Below are 23900 nucleotides of genomic sequence, written 5' to 3'. Positions count from 1 at the left end.
CATTCGCATTCTATTTTCCTGTTTTTCCTGTTTATTTAATTTGATTTCATTTTGATTTTTATTAGTTTCCCATGCGTTTTGCCCTAGTTCTAGAGGCGGCAGCATTTTCCCCAGTCCCTTTGCGCTGACTGTAATTTAAGTTTTGTTCCCCCCTAGCTGGACATCCATCCCCACACACGACCGCAGCAGCAGTCAGCAGCATTGACAGGCGGCATTGACAATGATTGATTACCCACCCGATAGCCGAAACCTGGAAAAAAAGAAGTGGGGAAACCAACATTTAACGTTAGATTTCTACCCACCTGCCACACCACCCATTGAACCTGCCACACACACACACACATACAAACAGGAAAAAAGATTAGAGAGAGAGAGAAAGGTACAAATATTTCATTATCTTTGCTTTTGCCACCACAACCCCCTGTTTTGGGATCCAAAGTTAATTGTAATTACACGTAAGATAGTCCCACCGATTAGATTCAATTTTGGCTTTAGTTTCCTTCTCGATTCTTCAGTCTGCAGTAATCTGATTTTGGATTTTGTAATTTTAGTTGTACCTTAAATTAAAGACAATTAAGGGGGACACCGAATATCTGACGACCGATAAGAGCGGAACAAAAAACACATTGTGTAAGAGTGGGGCAAGAGGTTTGTGGTGGCACAGAGTCGAGATTTATGAAGAGGCCACTCATTGAATTGGTGCCATAGAACAACGGTTCGCTTGACAGTTGGTTGAGATTTACGATGAAGGCCGATGAGTGGGAGCATGAAGGGAGTGAATAGAGAATGAAATGGGGAATGACAGGCATGGAGCAAGGAGCATAAAGAATGAGAGAGTGCTTGGGTGTAATGGCTCTATCTGCCGAGCGATTGTGCGGCAACACGGGTACAGAGAGAGGTGTAACGTCAGGAATTTCAATATTTATGTGCCCATAATTTATTGTGTTTGTGGAACGTGTTTTGCTAACCTCTAAAAAGATTTCGAACAATAGAAAACTTTAAAAAATACCTTTACCTTGCAGAAAATGGTTAAATAATTGTTTGGAGTTTTCTTTTGCTCAAAAAATATTCACCAGTTAATTAAAAAAATATAAATATAATTAATAATCATTTTGTACCATAAAGTACAGCTCTTAGAAAAGACTGACAACTTTGAAAATAATTGATACCAATTTTAAGCCCTTAATTTACACCATCTTGTAGGTTGTATTTCTTGCCGTCAATTATAATCAACTCGAAATAAACTTCTCATCTAATAATTCCAGCTACTCATTAATATCCCACACATAATCATTCTTTATGCACCGCATGGCAACCCCATGGGGCACATCAGGACGACGCCCTCTCTGTTCCGAAATATAAACCTAATTTTAGGCCCCAAAAGTGACACTTACAAATATTTGTTGGGGGACCTCCTTGAACAGCATAATTACTGCAGTTCTTTCCCGTCATTATCCAACCCCCAAGAAAAAAGGAGACCCTCCATCTCCATCAGGTTATGTTGTCCTAAAGAGAGACGGGTAAACCCTCGTCAAGTTGTGACGTGTGAACGCGTTTCCAGTTTCCAGTTGACAATCTTTATTAATCAATTTCGAATGCGCATCCGTAGGAGTGTCTTTCCTCTCAGAAATACTGTAAGTAATTAAATTAAAATGCTAGCATGTGTTTTTTTCTCTTCCTGCGTGCAACCTCCAGGCATCCTGTGGCATCTCCAGCTCCATCTCCAGCTTCCCAGCTGCAGAGCCAGAGAACAGAGAACAGAGACCCTCCTCGGGGGGATTACCCGCAGACGTTTGACAAAAGCGTTGACAGCAGCTCTCGGGGATCGGGCATCTCGGGTAAGGCAGAGCGGTAGACAGAATGAGGGGACGGTTGACAATGGCATTTAATCAATCAATTTTGAGCGGTAATCAAGCGGGCAGCAGCTTCAACTAAAGTACGGGGTGACGGGGATGGACACGAGAGGACCCCCAAAAGGGTCCAGAGGGAACTGCTGCTGCTGCTGCTCTAGCTCCTGCTGCCTCTCTTTGATTGATTGGTTCTCCGTTGTTTGGGCTCAATGGATCTCTCACGCGTGGACTTGTCGTTCAAGTTTAATTTCAAATTATAAATATGCAGGAACACAGCCAGAGTGAATCCAGGGCCCAGAGCTAGGGATACAGAATGGGAAAAACCATCTGGCGATTGAAGCAAGTAATTAAGTGATTAGCACTGCCACTGCCACTCTCTCACTCTCTCTTTTTTTCTCTCGCTTTTAGTTTAATTAATTTTAGTCCTTGTTTTTCTCCGTTTAAGATGGATGGCTTGGATGGATGGGATTTGGCAATCAATGGAAAAACAATCAAGCTGAAATGATTGATACGAATTGTTTTAATACGCAGAAAAACTAAGGGGGGGAAAAAAATTGTCAGAGCCAAGTCGATATGTACGACTATGGGTAAAATAATGCATAAAATTCAACTATTCGCCTCCAAATGGTAACATTTATTACCATAAACCATATTTCTATTCGCAACTTATCAAAACTTATACCTTTCGAATACCTTTAAAAAATATCTTTGCTTCCAACACCAAAAAAAGCCTCCACTCAAAATGCAAATAACCCAATGAATGCTCTATAATTTCTCAATAATTCTCATTTGCATATAAAACCTGACCTGATACAAAAGTACAGAAATACGCAGACGAAAACCAGAGGAAAGAAACGAATTCATTTAGTTGGCACCTTTTCATGGAGTTTTGGGGGCAATAAAAATACCAAATAGACAATTAATTATGGGGCCACAAATAATGGCAATAAAAATTAATAAGCATTAATTTGAATTATGAAAAAGAGGTCTTGTCTGGTCTGGTCTGTGGCAGTAGCCAGCAGCTCCTAGAAAACTCCCCCGCCAGAAACTTTTCAACATAAATTTTGATAACAAATTTTTCGTGAGTAACAAATCAGCGGAGGGAAAACTGCAGTTTGTTTTGGTTGGTGGTTGGTGGTTGGGTTGGGTTGGGTCATGGGGTAATTATTATTTATTTATATTATTTTTTTGTTCGGCGGGGGCAGGTGCCAAAAGAACGAACTTTCCCAACTGCGTCTGCCAACTATTCTGCTTATCTTTTTGGGGGGCAACAACTTTTCACTGCTAACAAAATGGAAACAAATTTCTGTACAGCGGCGTTTTTCCCTTTGATACGGCAAGAGTGGAGTGTGGGGGGAGCGGAGAGCCAGCAGCTTGCTTGATTGGAATTCGCTTGGCACCCAAAAGGCCCACAAATTGGCGCTCTCACACGAAAGATCAAAGCCAATGCCGCGCCAGAGAGTGTTAGACGACAAATAAACGACAATCGAGAGGGGCCCCGCACTCCCTCCATCCGTTATTTATGCAGATGTTTCCGCTTACATAACCACCACTCCGCTCCGCTTGGAGTCGAGCATTTGATCGGTCTTTAAACTGTTTTGATCGCCTCTTTATCATCGGCTATTCGTTATTGGTATTCCCCATGAACGAACGATACGCTATATGATGGGTATACGATTTCTGTTAATCAAAAAGCGTGAAGCCAAATTATTCAAAATTGGTGTGACTGCCTTTTGTTATTGCTGTGATGTGTGCAACGGCTGTTGTTCGGTCCCTCGATTTATTCACACCGATTTGTCTCTGTTTCTGATTGATATTTGCAATTAATGACAAAAGCAGCAGCAGCAGCACCATCTGAGGACCTCCGAAATGAAGTGCCAGCATCAAGTACTCGACTCTCAACAGTCATTTGATTGAAGAGGCTGAAATGGTCTGGCATTGGCATAAAATGGGGATTTTCAAAGTGAAATTTCGGAACAGGTGCCGGAGAGCAAAAACTAAAAGATAAATTAAAAAAACAAGCTGAGAAAGTGGGCAGAAATATTAGAAAATGTATATGTACCTGTTTATGTAGCTACAAAATTCTCTTAGCCAAGCAGCACTGTGAAAGGCAGAGAGCTTCAGGAGTGAGGGATTCTCACTGATTCAAGAAATCGCCTTACCAAACAAAGGTCCTGCTCTTCCATCATCTGCAACCGTAATGCAATTTCCTTTTGGGCAGTTGGCAAACGTTTACGTATTCCATTCCCCAACAAAGAGAAGACAACGACAACAATATGAAGTAGCAACGTTGACAGCTCGTTGAACACCAAGCGCAGTGCACAACAGAAGGCAAACCAGACACTGTAGAAACTCTAGAGTCGGGGCAGGAACCCAGTAAGTGGCAGGCTTTTGGCATTTCCACGAAAAACAGGAGGAACCCTAAATGCAGTTGGAGTTCAGAGTTCGTTTGGCTACAATTTCTGCCAAATTTTTCGGCAATAGTTGAGCGAGTCCACATGGCAGTCCTGTGTGTGTGCGCCCCCCGGTCCTCTGCCATTATCATCAACGTTATTGCCACAAAATGTCGCGCCGCAGTTGGTGCCCCCGTGTTGTGCCTCAACAGGAGGACAGAGGGAGTTTGTGTGCGGCGGCGGCTGCTGCTTCTGTCGCACTTCATTTAAAACTTCATTACATGACGCCATCATCATGTATGTTGCAGGTTCTTCCAGTGCCACACAGCCATGAAAGTGTTGCAACAGCCGTTGCCAAGTGGCAAAACCAGTTGGAATCCATAGCGTTTGTCTCCATTTCATTCCTGTCCTGCCCTTTGGTTGCCTGTCTCCCTTCCCTCTCTGCCGTTCCGGTGCTCTTCTGCATAATTGAAAAATTATTTTATATGGAATTTCCACTCAGTTTTCCCAGGGAAAACTTTAAAATTTAATAAACTTTTATACGCACCATTTATACAAAATAAAAGAGCAACAAAAACAACGACAGCAGCAAAAATATATGCAGGGAAAATCAACCGCGAAACATCAAAAGTCAATTTGTGTGTATTTTAAAAACTTTTAATGCACGCACGGGGTGTCAGACGAGTGGGAGGAGTGGAAAAGGACAGTGCGGTACATAAATGTGGCAATTTTGCGCTTTTGTCGGCGTTAAATTTTAATAACGGGGCAATTCCGGGCAAACGAACCAGAGTTGCCAGGCGTCATCAACGTTTATGCGGGTTGGTTGAAGCGTAACAAAGTGAGACCACTAGAATGTTGGATAGAGGATATTCATTGATTTTAAGTGTAATTTGACCGACTAGCCACAGTGAGAGAAGTAGAAATATAAATTTTGAATAGGTTATTAAAAGAATTTTGCACAAAAAATTAAATTTTCTGGCATTTTTTCTGAAAAATTGAGTTTTCGCAGTGAGATCTAGCATGAAAAAATAGATGTCTTGAACCCTAGAAATGAAATTATATAAAAATATATATTTTTAATTCTTGTTAAACTAATTTTTGGAATTATTATTCCTACAATTCCGATAATTTGGGGATTTATTTTAGTTGTCATGAATAATTCATACGCAAAAACGTTGTCCATCCTCTTCCCCCAGGAGCGTGTGTCCATCATTTTGGTCAGCATTTAGTGCGTCTGTCATTCCGTCAGGCTGTTGTTGGCTGTTGTGCTGTCGTTTTCAGTGCCTGGCTAATAGTTGTGCGGTTCGGTTGTTGGGTTTTTGGGCCAATTATGAAAATGACAGTGCTGTCTGCCAGTCTGCTGATAGACATACGCTGAGCTACAATCCTGGAGGACACCCTAAACCGAGCGACATAATGTGATTAGCATAGCAGGCAATAGAGGCGACAGGCAGCGGCAAAAGCTCAAATTAGTTTGATTAATCGGCTTTCTGGTATGCTGTGGGATTCCATCCATGGCTTCAAAAGTCGGACTATTTTTGGGTTGAAAATATGTCGAAATTTTCCATAAATTTCACTTCAGTCGAGTGCATTTGACGTACATGACACGAGTACGCAACAAGGGGAATATTTATTTATTTATTATCTTGTTAAAAATCCAACAAAAGCATACAACAAACAAATGCAATTAAAATTTAAAAGAGGAAAAACCCAGTGCCAGAGATGCAGAGCTGAAAATGTATTTGCATATGTAAAATACACAAAAATATTGTATGGTTTTCTCCCATATTTTTATCAAGAGGGCCCAGCCCGGCCCTGTCAGCGAGACACTTGAAATTTAATTTAATAAAAACAATAACATTCTGTGTAATTAAAGATATGTCAAACGCTGTGCCAGAGAAAGAGAGAGTAGAGATACATATGAATGTGTGAGAAATTGTGGGAAGACTTCATTGAACACTTGTGTAAATTGTAGTGAAGTTTCTTTAAATCAAAATAACTCAATTGATTAGCTTATTAATGTGATGTATTTGATATACAAATTTACAAATTTAATTGAGGAATGGAAATTTTGCCACAAATATTTCTCAAGCCTTTAATTGATTGACTGTGCAGACAATTGGTGTCTTGGTGCAAGCAGATTTTTGATGAGTAAAACATCTTCAAAACTGCCTACATTTGATCTAAAATATCTTAAATACACTCACTTACCCTAGTGACAGTTGTATTTTTTCAAATTGAATATATCGTGTCATTCAATCGTACTTAATCAATCCCAAACAGAACCATACACATTCCAGCATCAATTGTAAGTCTTCCCGCCACTTAATGAACTTCCCAATAATTTCCGTTTTCCACTGTTGACAAGTCATTTTACAGTGTCATCGCCTAATGCTCGAGTACCCACTCCCCCCTGCTATACGCCACACAAAAGTTTCAGTTTCCAGTTAATAATATTTTGAAACGGGAGACGAAAAAAGCCTCTTAAAAAATTATCGATCAAAATTGTATTTGTGCCCACGCAAATTAGAGAGAATTTCCGCAACGAACGCAAAGAACGAGGCATGACAAAATTGAGCCGAGAGCCGCATGTCAATTGATCTGCCATCAATTGAGGCATACAGGCACAATCCCCAACAGTCCCGTCCCCCATCAAGGTAACCTGAACATTGAGAAGGCGTTGAAATTGAAATTGTAGAGCGGACGAGGTCACCCGCTCTCCCTCCCTCCATCTATCCCGTATAAAATGAACGTGAGCGTGGAGCAAAGCTGCGGCTTAAACCCTATAGAGTGCTGGGGGGAAATGTAAACAAACCACAAAGGTGTGTAAATAATGCGTAAAAATAATAACCCAAACAAAAGCATAATTTGTGTTGACTCTTTTTGAAAATTTTCTATCCGTACATTGTCCAATCAACTTTTTCATTTGCTCGAGAGTCAGGCAACTCGAGTGTCGCGCTCTGGGGTCTCGCTGGGGCTTATAATTAAGCCAAAAGCTGTTGAAATGTGATGCCCACACCACCTCCACACCTCCACCTTCACCTGGGACTATCCAACTCCAACTTTGAGAGTCTCAATTCAATTAATTTTCCAGGCAACACCAAAAACAAATGACTCTATTTTCTCGTCTCGATTTCTGTTGGCCAGAAACCAGTTAACCAACTTAAGGCGGCTAGCCGCAGGCCATACTTAGGCTAGAACGTGTCGCGTTGGCCGTCGGAGCTATTAAAATCGCAAACAAGTTGCAAAAATTGCCCAAATACAAATGCTAAATTGCAGTCGAAAATGTGCAGCAAACTGCGGCAAGTGGCAAATGATGTTAATGACAAATGGGATGGTTGGATGGACAGACAGACAGGCCCCTGGCTATTTCGTGGCTCTCTTGATGACCCACTTGCTCCGCTTTTGGTCACGCCACTTGCCACAAGGAGACAAAAAAAAGAAACACTTCAAGCTGTAGAGAATAATCGTGTGTCTGCAGCTTGGTTGATGCCTCTGGGGGTGGTAGGTGGAGAATGATTGAGTGTGGTGGAGGCAGGAGAATGTGTCAGAAGTTATCTCTTGGTGGCACATTCAGAAGGGTGCTCAAGGAGCAACAGATGGAGGGCATACATCAGGGATTAAACGCAGCCACGAAGCCACTGCTAAGTCACAATGGGAGAGAGAAAATATGAAACCCTTTTTAAGAAGATTTCCACCCGTTTGCTTAAAGTTCTTTACTGTTCTTCACCACAAACCATTCAAGGAGTCTCCTTTGACCCCCACAAAACTTTTGAATTTCTTGATTATCTGCAGACAACACTCATTCTGATGGGAACCACATAGTATTCCACTTCTATTTCATCTTTTTCTTTCATAGAAACCAATGGAATTTGCCACCCCAGGAGCAGCCACTGGCAATGAAGGTCATTCGGGGGCCGTTCTAGTCGTTGTCCGTCGTCTCCGTCGTCGACGTCTTGAGCATATCAGTGCCTAAAAATCGTCAACCATTAAAGGCGCAGTATCCATTATAATACACAATAGTGTCATTGCCCAGAGAGTGGGAGAGAGCATAGAGGGGGCCAAATGTGGGGAATGGAGTGAAATAAGGCCTTTGCTTAGTTATATAATGGGCCTCGTCCACATCCCACACCCCACACACCCCACCCAAAAAAAATGCTCACAAAAAATGTGAAATATTTAAGGCAAAGTGTCACATAAAAATGACTTATCTGCTTGTATCAAGTGGGTGGCTGGGGAGCGGCGCTACGCCTCGCCACGCGCTTGGAAAATTGTCAAAATGTCGTGGTAGCAAAGGGGATGTCGTGATGCTTGGGGATGGATTGGGGATTGCCCCAGAGCAATAGCAATAGAAGTGCCACTGCTGGCAGTGCCAGAGACAGTGACAGTGGGAGCCGACTCAGCCGACAGTCGAGAGCTTCACTGCGTTGGTCGTCATTTTATCTTTATGCGAAATCCAGTTGGGATTAATTGGTGGAGGCGAGACGCAGCGAGAGAGAGAGAGTAACGAAGATAGAGATGGAGATATAGTAGGACTTAGTAAGAGAGATAGAGAGAGAGAGATGGGCACAGGGGGGATACGCGCGAGTGTTTTTGTAATTTAATAATGTGAGGCGGGCCCGGGGTAGCACAAGACTTGCCCGAGACTTTGAATGCTGTTTTGCCTTTGCTATCGTTATCATTGCCCCAATGAGAGCTATTGTTGTGGCACCTTTGGTACATAGTTCGTCTAGGGTGTGTGGGGTATACAGGGCTAAGAGCAGAGGGAAGGGCTTAGACTTTTGTCACCCAACGCTGCGGTCTGCTTTGATTTCTTTTGCATTTTTGTTTATTCTTCATTGACTGCAGCGGAGTCGAGTCACAGCTGTCTTATCTGCCTCGATCCGATCTTCTTTTCGCTCTGGCAATTATCTTTACACCCTTTATGCCAATGCGCTCTCAGCAATAAATACAACAGCAATCGTGAGACGCTCTTCGGTCTCAGGCTCTCGCTCTCAGCAAAAACAAAAATTTTCATTGAATTATATGAAACAACCAAAGGCGATTTACTGCATGTGTTTGTTATTGTTTTCATTTGCCTATTTGCAATGCATTCTTGCCGACCATGGAATACTCTTTATGGACTTTATTATGATTTTTGTCATAGAAAAATAAGAAAATATGGTTCTAAGTTTGAACTATGTTTTCTCAGATGTTTTCTTTGTATATAGGGTATCCTACAATCGTATCTCTTACCCCTGTTGTTCCTTGAGATGTCGCCCCGTGCAGGTCCCGTCATCAGTCCATCATTCATTCGTTCAAGTGGCTCGCTCGCTCGCTCAATTTGCTAGCTGGCTGGTGGCTGCTGTTGCTGCTGCTCTTGCTCTTAAATCGCATTAAATTGGGCGCCCTGCCTCAATGCTGCTGTGTCAGCATACAATTTGCAAGAACTGTACATACGTATACAAGTGTATATATAAATTTGTACTTGTATCCGCCTCTAAATTGAGTTTTAGTGCATGTTTACCCACGCAAATTGCTAGACGACTGACTTTGCCATAAATCTAATGTAAGTGCGATTCAGGCGGCACAACACTGTGGGAGGAGAAGGCGGAGGTGGCGGCTGTGCCTGTGACAGAGCCACCATTGTGTCAAAGTGGGTGGATGGTACAGCGGGAGGGGTAGGGGATATATCTAGTCACATAAGTCGGATTTTTTATTTATCTCTCTCCTTATTTTGTTATGCAAAATAAATTATAAGTATTATGTACTTGACTATTTATTGCTGCTGACAACCAGACTGCAGATGGAACGAGCTAGCGAACTGAAAGACGTATTGGATTGGATGATGGAGTGGTGCCAGCCTGTGTGGCAGAGCAGAGCTGCAGGGGGAGACAGAAACTGGGGCAACTGCAGCAGGCGCCATTTTAATTAACATTTATTGAAAACTCGATGTGGATGGCGTCAGAGCTTTAACTAAATGGAATAAACATTTAGCAGACACCGTAATTAGTTTATAGTTAAGTGAGTTTACCAGCTAAAGAGTGGTTGCTCTACCCTATACACTATCATTTTAATAATGATTCACGTTTAGCTGATTGCCGAGTAATTCAAGCAAAAATCGACAGGGAAAACATCATAAAAGTGTGCTAAATTCGTATTGCATTGATTTTTTAAAGAGTTTTCAATTCAAATTACAGGAAATTCGCATTTAATTGTGCATTTAGCTTAGCCTCATTTTCGTATGCTTAGAAATACATAAACTTCGAGTCGAGAGTGTAGAGAGAACCTTTCAAATAGTTCAACCAACAGCCGTCTGGGTTAGTTAACTAATTAAACCAACTCAAATAAATTGTATTTTCTTTACAAACAAACTGCTTTAGCCCAACCAGCCACACAGCAACCGGCACCTCTCACGCCGCCCACTCAAACGTCTAAGCAAATGCATTCGCTTTGGCCTATAAAAGGCAATGGGCTAATTAAAAGAATTTGCCGACTTGTTCAGCAAAACACTCAACACTCTTTCTGTCTTTGTCTATTACTCTCGCTCTCTCTTTGTCCATCCATCACTCTTCATCTCTCCCGCTGTCTCAGTCCCTCTCTCTCTGTATATCTGGGAAACTAACTATCAAGTATGTTGTACTAAAAAGAGAAATGCAAATGGATTTCTATGTCAATTGAGACGAGAGTCGAGTCTCCTCTCTCTCTCTCTCTCTCTCGCCCTGCATATCATTGAAGATGCCTTCCAACAAGTCACTTGTCAATGCACTTGACTTATTTTTCCCCAGAGAAAAAGGAGGAATATAAAATTGTTTACAACTATTTTGCATACAAATTGCTTTAGTCAATAACTGGGGGAAAGAATTCGAGCATACACACACATATATTATGTATATGAAATGTGTAAATGAGTCTGATATGTCATTGTCAGCGACAGCCAGAGCCAGAGACACTTCACTCTCTTGTCACAAATTTCGTATACTCGTACAACGTACTTACAGAGGATAAAAATCAATAGGGATAGGGATTTTCCTGTGTGGCTAACTAACTTGAATTTTGGGAGCAATTTTGGTGGTGAAAATTTAAGTTGGTCAATTGTGGGCTACACCTGAAGGACCACCCGTTGCCTGGCCATAAATAACCTCAGCAAAAAAAGAAACAAAAGGGAGATAACCCCTCGGAAAATCAAATCAAGACCCAGGGAAAAAAGACTAAGCACCGTGCCTGTTTGAGGACGTGACGCTTAGAATTTGCATGTAAAAGTAAAATAAAATTTAATTACGCTTGTCGCCTGTCAGTCCTCATTAAGCCAGAGAGCCAGAGAGCGACACAGAGGCAAGGACAAGCACTAGGACCATGAGGGAAAGCGCACAAAAGCGAATTGCCGGACGAATTACACGAATTCAATTAAGAGCGGAGCGGAGACCTGAATGGTTTGAAACAGGTGTGAGGATTTGGATTTAGTTCTTGGCCAAAAGGAAAGCTTAGACAATGAATTGAAATGGGGCCATCCAACCAACCATCGTACGGATGTGTGGAGAAGTAACTGTTTGCTTGGCCTGGTTCTGACTGATTCTCAAATACATGGCAATGGGAAGACAAAATAAGATGGAAAACAACTTTTTAATTAAAGATTTGGTCGAATTATTGGAATATGCAAGCGTTTGGCTGGTGAATCAATTAAGTGTCTGGGGAAAAGTACTGTATTAGTTTTACGAATATTTGTGAACCCAGGAAATCTACTTGGCCAGCGATTGTTCATCAACCAAAACCTAAGAGCTTTATTGAAAATTGCATTGAACAAATTCTAACATTTTATCGATTAAATGTAAATCTATTATTTATGAAAATATATCAAATATTCCATTAAATGCGTCAATGAAAGCATCCTTAAAAGTAATCTCGTAATTTGAGTAAATACCCGTATTTTCCATGGGCCATTTGATTGGCAACTAATTTAATAATTATCCCATGTTAACTCCTTCAGCCAATGCAATACTTTTTGAATATTTAATCATTTAAACGAATGTTTATTCAATAATAATTTCTTTAAATCAACAAACGAGCGTAAAACTCAATAGTTCACAAAATGCTTTTAAAATCCCGAAATTCAATGAGTAAATTATCCGAAAAAATTGCACATCAAATGAAATCAACTCGCAAAACGACAGGCAAATTGATAAATTATGAGTGGCCCGATTAAAAAAAAAAGCGTTGTCAAAGCTGAATATAAAATAAAATTGCAAATTAGTTGCATATTTTGGGATTTTAATTGAAATTTCATATGCCTATGCGTTCAGGGTTCTAGGGAGAGAGCCCCACAGGGGCCCAAAAACTTTCTGTCAATCGAAAAAGACAGGCGCAGGCAAGCAGGCATGGATCTCTGCTCGGTGTTGTGCGCTGCTTTGCATATCAATCTAAAAATCAATTAGAACTTGCCCAAGCATCCAGAGGCGTCGTGTCGGCTCTCCCAGTCTCCAGTTGGGGGAACTTTTTTCATTAAAAATAAGCGCCTGCTTGCCTGGCCGCCTGGCCCCTGGATTGGTAATGCCAATGGATGGATGAGAGACCTGCCAAGCGGGCAGAAACTTTTGCAAAAATGTATAATTACTGGCGTTTACGTAGCGCCGCTGCTCTTATGGACCCCCCATACCCACCCCAACATGTTGAATATCTGCTTTCAAAAAAAAAAAGCAAAGCCCGCTTACAGTTTACATTTGAGAAACAAAAACAAGAACCAAACCCACACACACAGCACAGCACACGCATGCCTCTCTTCCTGGTTGGTTTATAGAAAAAATTTGCATAAAGTGCGCATAAATTATGGCGGGAAAAAAGTTATAATACCATACTTACAGGACGAGCAAGGCAGCAGAGCAGAGCAGAGCACAGGGATGACTCGACGACGACCCATCCTTGTCTCCTTGTTTGGCTCTCAGGTGTGCCACCGGTGACAGAAACTGAACAACTTTTCAGCACAGACGAGGAGCAGAGCTCCGCTCCCGCTTACAGTTGAGCACAAAAATATCCAAACACCAGGCAAACAAATTTGTTTAACAACATTTTCATAAAATAATGCAAAAGTTTGTTCTTGTTGTTGCTCTTGCCGTTGCCTTTTTGCTATAATTCATTTGAGGGAGCGCCATGGACAGGACTCTGTCCTCGGTCTGTCGCAGCTGCTGCTCAGTTGTCGCTCAGCTGCAGCTGTATCCCTTCAGTGTTGGTGGGGGGAAAACCTTTGGAAAATGCTAAGAACTTGAATGCCTATCAATTCATAGGAGTAGAAGTTTCCGACGAAAATAATGATGAGGCCCGCCACTAGTAAAGGAACTGCCAGTTAATTTGGAGGCTTAGATGACTTGAGGATTAGTTTCATATAGCGATTAATGGCGGTGGATGGTTATTGGGGATCATCACAACAGCTGTCACAGTGGTTGAGACTTCGATTATAAGTTTTTGAGCCAGTAAATCGTTGCTTTGGGCGCCATGAGGGGTAATGGTCTGTGGAGTTTTGGGTGACTTGGGATAATCTTATGATTATAGTTATTGCCATGAAAAGGAATTAGTTTTGAGACTGCAAAGCGATTAAAGAGGATTAGTTTTTACTCGAAGAAAAATTAATCTTGTTGAGTAGTTTATATTAAAACTTAATAATAATACATCTAATCAATTTAAAATAAAGTCGTGAATACTTACATATATGTAAGTTCAATGCAGTTAATGCAAGAGTAGGCAGTTTGCTTTACATTCTTTCTTATTCTAAATCGAGTGCATTCTTATCTGCTGTAACGATCTGTTCTTCTGTTCAGTCTTGCAATTCTTTACATCCCTCATTTCAATGCTCACTTCAGCAATAACAACAAGAACAAGCATAAAGCATAAGCAATGCTTATTTTCTATTCCTCTTTAATTTGCTCTTTCTGTGCAGCAACAACAACCACAATTAAGAGATGACTCACGATCTCTTACTATGCTCTCAGCAGAAATGAAACACATGCAGTTAGTGAAGACAAATAACCAACGGGACTTTACTTTGCTGCGTGCAGTCTTTGTCTTTATTTTCATATGCTTTTCGATTTGCTTTTCAAGGTTGAATCAACGACTATTATGTACCTTCACACTCCGCACCTATTATGTACCTCCAGTTATCTTTAGTTTACACAGTTTTTAGTCTCCTACTTCCTATCTATCTTTCTTTCTCTTTTAATACAACCATTTTTAAACTCTTTAAATTGTGTGTATACCTCCTTTTACATAGTTAATAGCTCTGGCCCTGGCAGTGGCAGCGGCGCTGGCTTTGCATTCTTTCCACATCAATTCCGTACAGAATAGGATAGAAAGAAAAGACTTACGGTACCGCTAACCATATCTCATGCCCTACACGCTGCACACCCCGCCTGTTGGGATTCGCACCAGCTGCACTTTAACTAAACTCTAATGCAAAATTCATGGCCAGGCCAGGAAAAATAACCAAAGCGCCAGAGTGGGGAAAAATGGAAAATGGTTGGAAGACTTGTCTGCATTTACTATGCAGCCGGAGAATGGAGTTCGAGTCCGGAAAATGACCAACCAACCCAAGCAGACACAGGGGCACTGGATGGTGACCACAACAACAGCTTGAACGGAAACGGGAAAGGACCCCGCTTTTGGGGGGGAAGTATAAACCAAAATTGGAGGGACTCTTGCTCTGCTCTGTTTGAGGCTTATAAACATTTCATGAAGAGCAGACCTAAACGCAAGTGAGCAAATGACAGAGGGCCATTTTGTTGTTTTGCCCTTTGATTGATAATGTTTGAAAGGACATGGAAGGACAGGAACCATCCCCAACTAATGAACTAATAACTCAAAAAAAAAACTTGGAGGAGCCACACAGGCCAGAGAGGGCACAAAAAAAAAAAAAACTAACCACAAATTAGCTTATTTGGCATTTTTACAGTCATTTCATTTAATTTACACAAACAAATTTGCGCCCTGGCCAGAGGACAAACAGACATGCAGACATACAGACAATGAAGCGCTTTCCCGCCCGTTGCCCGTCAGCCCCATAAAAGTAATGAAGCTGTTTAGGCGTCTCTAAGTAGTCGTCCGGAAGTCGGCAAACGACCCCAACGACAACGATGGCTCCTCCATGTCTTGTGTCAGCAGGAAAATGGTCCATTCCACGCTCTCCATTTTTAATACCCTCGAAAAAGAAGAGGATAGAAAGAGGTGTAAGCTAAGCCTCAGTGGGAGAGGCAGAGTGAGAACGAAAGTGGGTAAACCATCAGCCAGAGAAAAGTATCTAAAAGTTTTGGAGTTTTAAAGCCACAGCTTAACTTAGATCTTAGTCTCCAGAGTTTCTTTTTGCAGTATTTAAGGGTATCTGCAGCTTCGACTCCCCAAAAGCTAGCTCTCCTTCCTGGTTTCTCCACCTCCTTATGGCCATTGCCGTGTGGGAGTGGTGCAAAAGACTGGCATTAGTTTGTGCCTTCTGCGTTCATTCAAAATTCATGAAGTTGGGCTTGAAGTTGGCGCCGTTTTTATGCCCCCCACCCTGCCCCACCGTCCACTAAAGAGGTTGAAAGCTTTTCCGCACATAACACCACGATATTGCTTAACAAAATTGCCATAAACGTGGAAATTGCAGCCAATTGTTCGGGTGGGGCAGAAGGCCAAGCCAGGCCATGTCGGCTGTTGTCTGTCGTCTCATTAGAATTGCTTTTTACACCTTTACGGATGATGATATTTGATGGCCTGTCTGTGGATCAGCCTCAGAGCCAATTAGCAGCTTCTCGGAAAATGCGTTTTTTGTTTGATTGAAATTCCACTCCTAGTCCTGATCCCCTGAAAGAGACAGTCCAACTATTTTGCATTAACTTATTGCCCTGTCGCCATGGCATCGCCACCTGCGACTGCACGGAGGATGGATGGAAAGGCTTTTCAAAGTAAAGAAAACTTCTTGGGATGCAAATGGAGCTAAAGAAACGTAGGGAAGAAAATTCTTCGATTTTTGAGGAACATTTCTGCAGTTTCTGCAATGAAATTCAAGTAAATTGTTCTGGCAATTGTAGAAATATCTTGCAGGATTATTTCCTTCATCTTCCGGCTGCCTGTCAAATACTGAAAGCTACTTTAACGAGAGTCGCCTTAAGCTGGCGGCTGGCAAGCCCAAGCCTCCGCCTTTCCGGCTAAAATGTCTTTTACTTGCCATATTTCGCTCTGCAGTCAACTTCTTTTTAATGAAATCCACTTTCATATGTAATTTTGCCATCAGTAGAAGAGAAGCTTTTCCCAGACAGGAGTCCTTGTCGATGATTTTCCCTGCCAAGACAAAAGCTGCCGCACCACCACTACCGACGATGTCGTTGACGACGCTTTTCGCTTTGTGTCTGGCCATAATTTCCCCCAAGAGCTGCTACCGCCGTGAGGGACGGTGGGGAAGGTACGACTTGCCGCAAAGTTAAGCAAAACTTTGTTATTTGTTTTAAGTGGCAGGTTGTGAGAGACGGCACGCTAGCTTCGAGGCAAGGAGCTTCCTTATTGCTGCTGTTGCTGCTGCTGCTGCTGGCGTGGCTCGTTCTGGATCTCGTTTCTCGTTTTCGTTTCATTCAACAGTTCATAAAGTTAATTTTACCACAGAAATTATGTTAAAACGATATATGGCCTGGCAGGCCAAAGGATTCTTGGCCAAAAATGTCAACTGTGTGTGTATGTGTGGGAAATGCAACAGCAGCGGCAAAAGTTATTGGAAATGGAAATGGCATTAGGTTAAGCAACTTTTACCTCAACAAGAAAGTTTTAGCGTAAGACAGCGTTGCGTATGCGTAATTAGTAGCCTCCTTCAGGTAGCAAAGGGAAGAACCTTATTTATGGAAATTAAGGAAGGAATTCCCCCCAAAAACTTATTGAACTGTCAACCTTAAGCCAAACAAATGGCAAAATCAGGAAAAACTACGAGCAGTCCACAAAAAGTTGAGCCGCTCTTTCCAACAGAGAAATCAAAGCACAAGTCAAGAACTTTTGATTATAACAAATGTTTTTCTGCGGAGAGAGAGAGCGAGGAGTGACTGCGGGATAGATGATGATTGTTGGGATGCCAAGAGAGCAGATACAGATACGAGTCTAGAGCGTATGTGTGGTCCTTGCCACAATGACAGTTGATAATAAATCTCTCTCACTTCTGTTGGTCAGTGCGCGCCATGCGCCATTAGGAATGTCTTTGGGTGGGGAGGGGAAGGACGACTCCTCTTGGCCACAAATAATTCAGTAACAAAGTAAATGTAATTTCTGTTTGGCACGAAACAAGTTTTTCTGTCTGTGCGAAATGGTTATTTCAATTTGAGGGCTTTTGTGCAAAAGATCCATATAGATACGATGTGATTGCCTGTTTGGAACGATGGAAAAAGCGAAGGGAGCCAGTTCTTTGGCAATTGTGAAACACTGTGACCTGGAAGATAGACTTCTACGTTATAATGAATGTTGTTTTCGCTGGGAACTATATATTTTGTGGCTGGTTTTCCTTAATTAAGGCGTTAAAGCAGCCAACTAGTTGTTGCAACCTAATAGAGTTTATCCTTCTTTATGATTCTGCCACATTGAATATACCCCATAGTAATCTTTGAGAAAAGGGTATAGAGAATAAAAAAACTAAAGTAACTGCCTGTCACAGGCCATAACTGGACAAGCAATCTCTTACCACTTTTCTTTTTTGGGTGGGGGGGAGCGTCTATGGAAAAGTTTTCCATTTCCTCGCAGTCAATGACAGACTCTTTTCATTAGGCAAAAGGAGGCACTCGACGGAAACTTTGTGGGAAGTTTTCCGTTGTTAAAGCTGGTCCTAAGACTGGTTATGGGGCCAGGTCCTGGCGTCGGAACCACAGGGTTTCTTGCCCCTGACTGGTCAGTGGATAGGCGGCATGTGACATGGCCAGACATTCCACAAGTCTACACGGGAAAAGTATGAGCATGTAATGGCATGTGTTTTCTCAGGTTTCAGGAGTCTATTTTCCGCATCTCGAAACTTTTTTGGACTAACAAACATCGTTTCGTTTGCTTCTTTCGTTGCAGGAGACTTTTGTTTGGAAGCCTTTAAGCTACCGAAAAAAAACAGGAACCGAACAGTGAGTGTCAAACATTTTACCCAAAACCGCTTCCACTCTTTGTGTGTCCTTTTGCTCCTGAAAGATGTGTGAGTGACATTTGCCAGGACGCCTAATTGTAGGCAATTAATTTCTGGCACATCAAAGCCAAATAAAGGCAAGTAGAAGGAAGGAAGTCCTAAACGGCAGGAAGAGCAAACAAGGAAGAGAACAAGAACAGGAACCAGCCAAAAGCAAATGCAGCTGGTGTCCATTTGCGCTATCCTTTTTGAGGGTTGAAACCGCGACGTCTCTTGGCCCAAACCGCACCTTTTTAACCCTTTTTTGTGGCGGGACACAGGAACCAGACACACAGAGAGAGAAAACATCGAACCGGAAACTCAATGCAGCTCTAATGTGATGGACAAACAGGCGAATCCAGCAAGTCCTTTCTGGTCGTGGTCCTGGAAAAGCAATTTGCTTGGGCGTTAAGTAATAATGAAGCCAGGGAACGTAGCAAAACGATAGCCATAGCTATCATGGCTGCTTGTTTTTTTTTATTCAAGGATACCCTTTGCAAGGGGTAGTATTATTTGGAGCAGATGTTAGGGTTACTTCTTTATGTCTTTTCTATGAACAAATGAGAGAAAAAGCTGTACAGATCATACTCGGTGCTGCTGTACTTGCTGATGTCTTAACAATTATGATATCAATATAAAACGATATCAAATTTTTGTTGGCATTATGAACTAATTGCTGTGTTTACCTTACTATTTTCTGTTATACTCGATGATGTATACTCATATCTGTTCACACTCGTTGCCGTCACACTCGTTGGTCCTTCGAGTCTTTAAAACAATCGCTCTTTCAGGGTATATCTAACTTCTATCTTTCTTTCCTGTATGTTGATGGCATTGTGTGCTTCTTTGACCGAAAGTTATGGAGCAGGTCAAAGGGTGTGATGGCCAAATAAAATATTTATGAATTACCCCAACGAGCAGCGGGACGAACCGAACGAAATGAATGTTTGGGTAGCGATTTAATTGCATTACCAGAAGAGATATCTACGAGTCGATAAGTCCTAGGCAGGCACCCACCCACATAACCAACCCCATTCGACACCCGGCCCCCACGAATAAGTAGCATGCATGTGGGGGTGGGTTTTTGGGGACTGTGGAATTGGAATTGGAAGTTCGGCTTTTTGGGTAATTGTGGCTACAGGGCAAAAGGCATTACAAGTGTAGGAACCTGCTGCTGCTGTCGCTGCTGCTGTTGGGGAATTTTCTTGGATGTGGGGGGAGATTGTATGGTTGGTTGTATGGCCTGCGGACTGTATGCTGCGGCGGAAAATTTGCGAAATCAATCGAGTGGAAATTGTACAAAATGGCTTTTCGAACACTAAATCAAAGAGAAGGAGGAAGCCACAGTCCCGGACCAAGTGGCAATGAGTTTGACAAAGGTTTTAGGCTGGATAAAACGTGCAGAATTGGAGAGAGAAAGGAAAGAGAAATGAGAGTAAACAGATAATGGCACAGGGGAACTTAAATAGAGAGGATGATTAAAGAAAAAGCTAGAGATTGGAGAAACAGAACCCAGGAAACATAGGAAAAAATATTGTAAAAAATTAGGATGCAACTTGTTTCGTTTTCTCTGAATGCAACCTGATTTTGCCACCTATTAGTTATGATCATTATTTATGATGCTACTTTAAAGGAATTTCTCACATCTTCAAATAAAAGCTGAAGAAATAAAAGACTAAATCAAATACGGCAAGTACCCTAAAAAGAGTTTCGTTCTAGATTTTATTACGAAATTTATTTGCTTTCACTTCACTTTTTGTGTTTGTTTGTTTGTTTGTTGTTTCTGTCATTAAATTCTATTTGAAAAGACATTTCACATGCAAATCGCAAGTGCTTCTCTCTCTCTCTCTTTCTCCGTGTAACTTTCTTGCTCTCTCTCTCTCTCTATCTATCTGTTGTGTGCCTCTCTGTTCTTTTGTATCTCTAAGCGTTAATGTGCTCAATTCTTTTCCTCTGCCTCGTGCCGGCGCCCAACCTCCCTCTCCCTCCCATCGGGTCATTGTCATCGCTGCGTTGTGAAAATTAATCAAAAAAACTTTTACCCAACAAACATTTTCAATTGACAATTTAAACTTTTATCTGGGAAGACATTTTACATAAAAGTTTTGTGTTAAAAATGTTGTGAACCCCCCACCCAGCCTCGCCACCACCGAACTAAAGATGAAAAATGCCGCTTGGCTTCTGCTGCTGCTTCCCCATTTTCTTAGAGGGAGAACTCCCGAAGAGATGGTTAGAAAATTGAAGAGAAAATTCAAAGAGCGAGGACGGGCAGTCACTTGAGTAGGCTGCTCACAGAGGCTATCAAAACTTTTGACGCTTGAACGTTTGAGGAAAGACGGAAAGGTACCATGGGGAGGTAATAGTCCTAGTCCTGATCCTGATCCTGTTCCATGTTCTTGGTTTGCCTAGCTCCTGGGCAAAAGTGTGTTTTAGAATAGGGTAAAATGTGGGCAGAGTCCAAACCCCTTTTTTGTAGGTGGGGTTTCACAATTGAAGCCTTACTCGAGGCGTTGACGATGTAACCAGATCCCGGAACACTCTATTCCAGAAGCACAGACAAGTGCCCATTGTACGCACTTGTAGAGATGTTTATGCGGCAACAAAATCCAGATGTGTATTTGAAATCAGCTTAGAAATATCGAAGAATTTTGCCAAAGACTTATAATCTTTTTCGATTAAAATTTCTCTGCTAATTGCATAATTTCTTTTGCTGACGCATAAACCCAGCCTAAAGCAACATAACTAACCCAACAAAAGTGCGTTTCCTTTTTGCTGCTGTCGCATTTATTTACATTTTACACATAAATGCGAAGATGCCAGAGCTCCCGAGCTTCCCCGCATGAAACATGACAACAAGGCGCAAAATTATGCACAGTATGCCCCCAGAATCCTTCAGATGAAATCCCAGCAGCGTTAGCCTTGTCAGCGATGCTGTTGATGTGTGTTTCTCTCTGGCTCTCTGTCTCTGTCTGTCTGTGTTTGTGTGTGTCTGACAGCCAGCAACAAGGTGGGATGAAAACCGGCAGCATAAGCACAGAATGAGCCCAGGATAGAGGCAGAGACAGTGTCAAAACCAGAACCAGACACAGCTACAACCACACAGCCAGACACACAGATACTCCATACAGATACAGAGTTACAGGAGCCAACATGGGAGCCGCTCCACAGCACATAGGAAAATTCAATATGGCGTCAGGGTTGCTGCTGCTGCTGCTGCTGCTAACTTCTGACGGATGACTGCCTGACCCGTTGGACTCTTTCCACTCTTTTTCCCAGGAAAAATAAGGAAAGAAAAATCCAACAGTAGCAGCAGGAGCAGGAGCTACACGAAACTGAAGCGATTCTGTGCGGGCATCATGTGCGTAGGAAAAGTGTTTTTCTTTTCTTTATTTCTTGGATGGGCGTTGAGGGGAGAAAGTGATACCCTGTTTAGGGTTTATTGTTATGGAATGTAGTGGCATGGAAGAAGGATTGCGGATGTATTACGTGGCATTAGATATAACTTGACGCTTAAGAGATCCTATTACAGGAAAAAAACACTTAAAGATTTCCGAGTCCACCAATTTTTACTTGGCATATTTACTGCAGATATTGGATTGGCAAGGAAACACAATTTATGAATTGAGCAATCAACGACCTCTGTAAATGTTTCTGTTGTAACTTTTCCTGCTATTTTCCTTCTGAAGTTAAACCATTCCATAATTTATTGCACATCTCTCGTTGAATATTTTCTGACTCTTATCTGCCAAATGTCAGAAATTATTAAGTTTGCGCTCCAACTCTCCGAGAGTCAATCATCTTTCACATTTATTTTCTTCATTAGCTCGTTGTTCCATTGCTTTTGATGATGTTGCATGCCACACTCTTGTCACCATTCTCCACCACATCTTGCTGCTGTAATTTCTGATTGTGATTTTCTACAGATTTTGATTTTAGTTTGCCAATTGAGAGAGAGGCTTTGAGGCACAAACAGAATGGTTGAAATGGAAAACTTTTGCAGCGGATGCGAAACTTTGAGCATAAATTGCTTATCGCAGTGAGCATTTCCATTCCTTGAAGCAGGATACAAGCGCGGAGGCCGCTGTAACAATAATTTTCATTTATGTGAATGCGCGAAAAGTTTTTCCCCCGCCTCCGCTGACTTTTCTCCTGACTGTGTGTAATCCAATTTTACCTAACAACAATTATGGAAAAAGGCCTAGCGCACAAAATTATGTATTATAATTTATGTTAATTACTCAATTACATTTTGAGCCTACCTACCACCACCCCCTTCCCTGCTCCGCAGAGTGCTAACACCCCCGCCCCTACGCTACTTGCCCCAATTATAAATTCCAAACACAAATGCGCCTCATTAATAAATATGAAAGCGTCAATGGGGAAGAAGGCGAAACGACACTATCGGAGAAAGGAGAGTGGAATTGGAAAGAGAGTGGAGTGGAGTGTGGAGAACGGGGAGTGGGCTAGGTGTGGGCGTGCCACAAAGATTACGCAAGAAATCAATATGCACAGAGGGTGGAAAAAGGGGTAGAAAAGTGTCGCCGTCGACTCCAGAAACAGCCAAAAGAACTCTTGACACCCTGAACTGCTGCTGAAGTGCTCCTTAAATTTAAATAAATTACACAACGCTCGACTTTTTTCCACGTTTTTTGGCATACAATTTCATGGTGTTCCTCCTCCCTCTGCCTACCATCGGAAGGGGGGAGTTGCTTCATTTCTCCCTCTTCCCTGTTTGGGGGGAGGTTGACATACGAGTGGGTAATTTTTCAAGGGCAACTTCTCTCGAACTTCTCTCTTTTAATGCCGCCTCTCTTCGAAAGGTAAAAACAAAAGGGAGAATGTCAGGGCAGGCCTCTGCCTCTTGCTCTTTGATGGGGTGTGTGTGTGTGGGGGGTTTTTTTTTTTTTGGAAGCAATTTCCTCGTACGTCCTGCTACTGGGCGCCATTCTCCACGCCACTGCCAGACCTCAGGGAAAGATTAATGAGGTTTTTTGACAGCGAAAAATTAGGCAAAATGTGATTTAAGGGTTGCTCGAGACCCCCACCACACCCCTTTTACCAGCCGAGGCGCCCAGTCGCCCAGCGCCCATTGCTGTTGCTGTTGCTGTGTGTGGTGTGGCCAGGAGATAAGCTTATGGGCCAGGAAAAGCAGGAAAATGTTTGGGGAAATTTGGGGAAAGGCAATTTATTTTATTTGCCAAAAGACGATAGTTATACGATGTAGAGCACGGCATTCAGGCAGGGCATTCAGGCAGGCACTACTATTTATTTGATGATGTATTTTTATTACAAAAGAATTTATTAGATCTCTGTAGCACGGAAAAACAGATGTTGGCCAGAGCATTTTCTATTCACTTAAGTGTGGGGATAGAGAGGTGTGGGAATATTTATGGTTGATGTGTTTGGTTGGGGGGAGAAATATGAAGAAAATATGGCTGCAGTTAAGGGAATTTTGATGGGTATTGAAGTTAGAATTATGATTATTATTATTATAAATACAACCATTTAATGGTTAATCTTTGAATGTTCTTAAACTATTCC

The 23900-nt window shown here is 42.0% G+C and overlaps 1 protein-coding gene across 1 annotated transcript in view; it reads left to right on the top strand.

Annotated features, from left to right (window-relative positions):
- LOC117895721 (frizzled-2) overlaps positions 1–23900 on the top strand; it is a 96417-nt gene that overhangs the window by 6469 nt on the left and 66048 nt on the right. The window contains exon 3 of the mRNA XM_034803578.1: positions 18269–18321. The gene's annotated coding sequence lies outside the window, so the exon portion shown is untranslated. The remainder of the gene's footprint in view (positions 1–18268; positions 18322–23900) is intronic.

Source organism: Drosophila subobscura, chromosome J (assembly GCF_008121235.1).
Source record: "Drosophila subobscura isolate 14011-0131.10 chromosome J, UCBerk_Dsub_1.0, whole genome shotgun sequence".
NCBI lineage: Eukaryota > Metazoa > Arthropoda > Insecta > Diptera > Drosophilidae > Drosophila > Drosophila subobscura.
The sequence above is the reverse complement of the archived record's forward strand: the minus strand, read 5'-3'. Positions and strand labels throughout refer to the sequence as shown.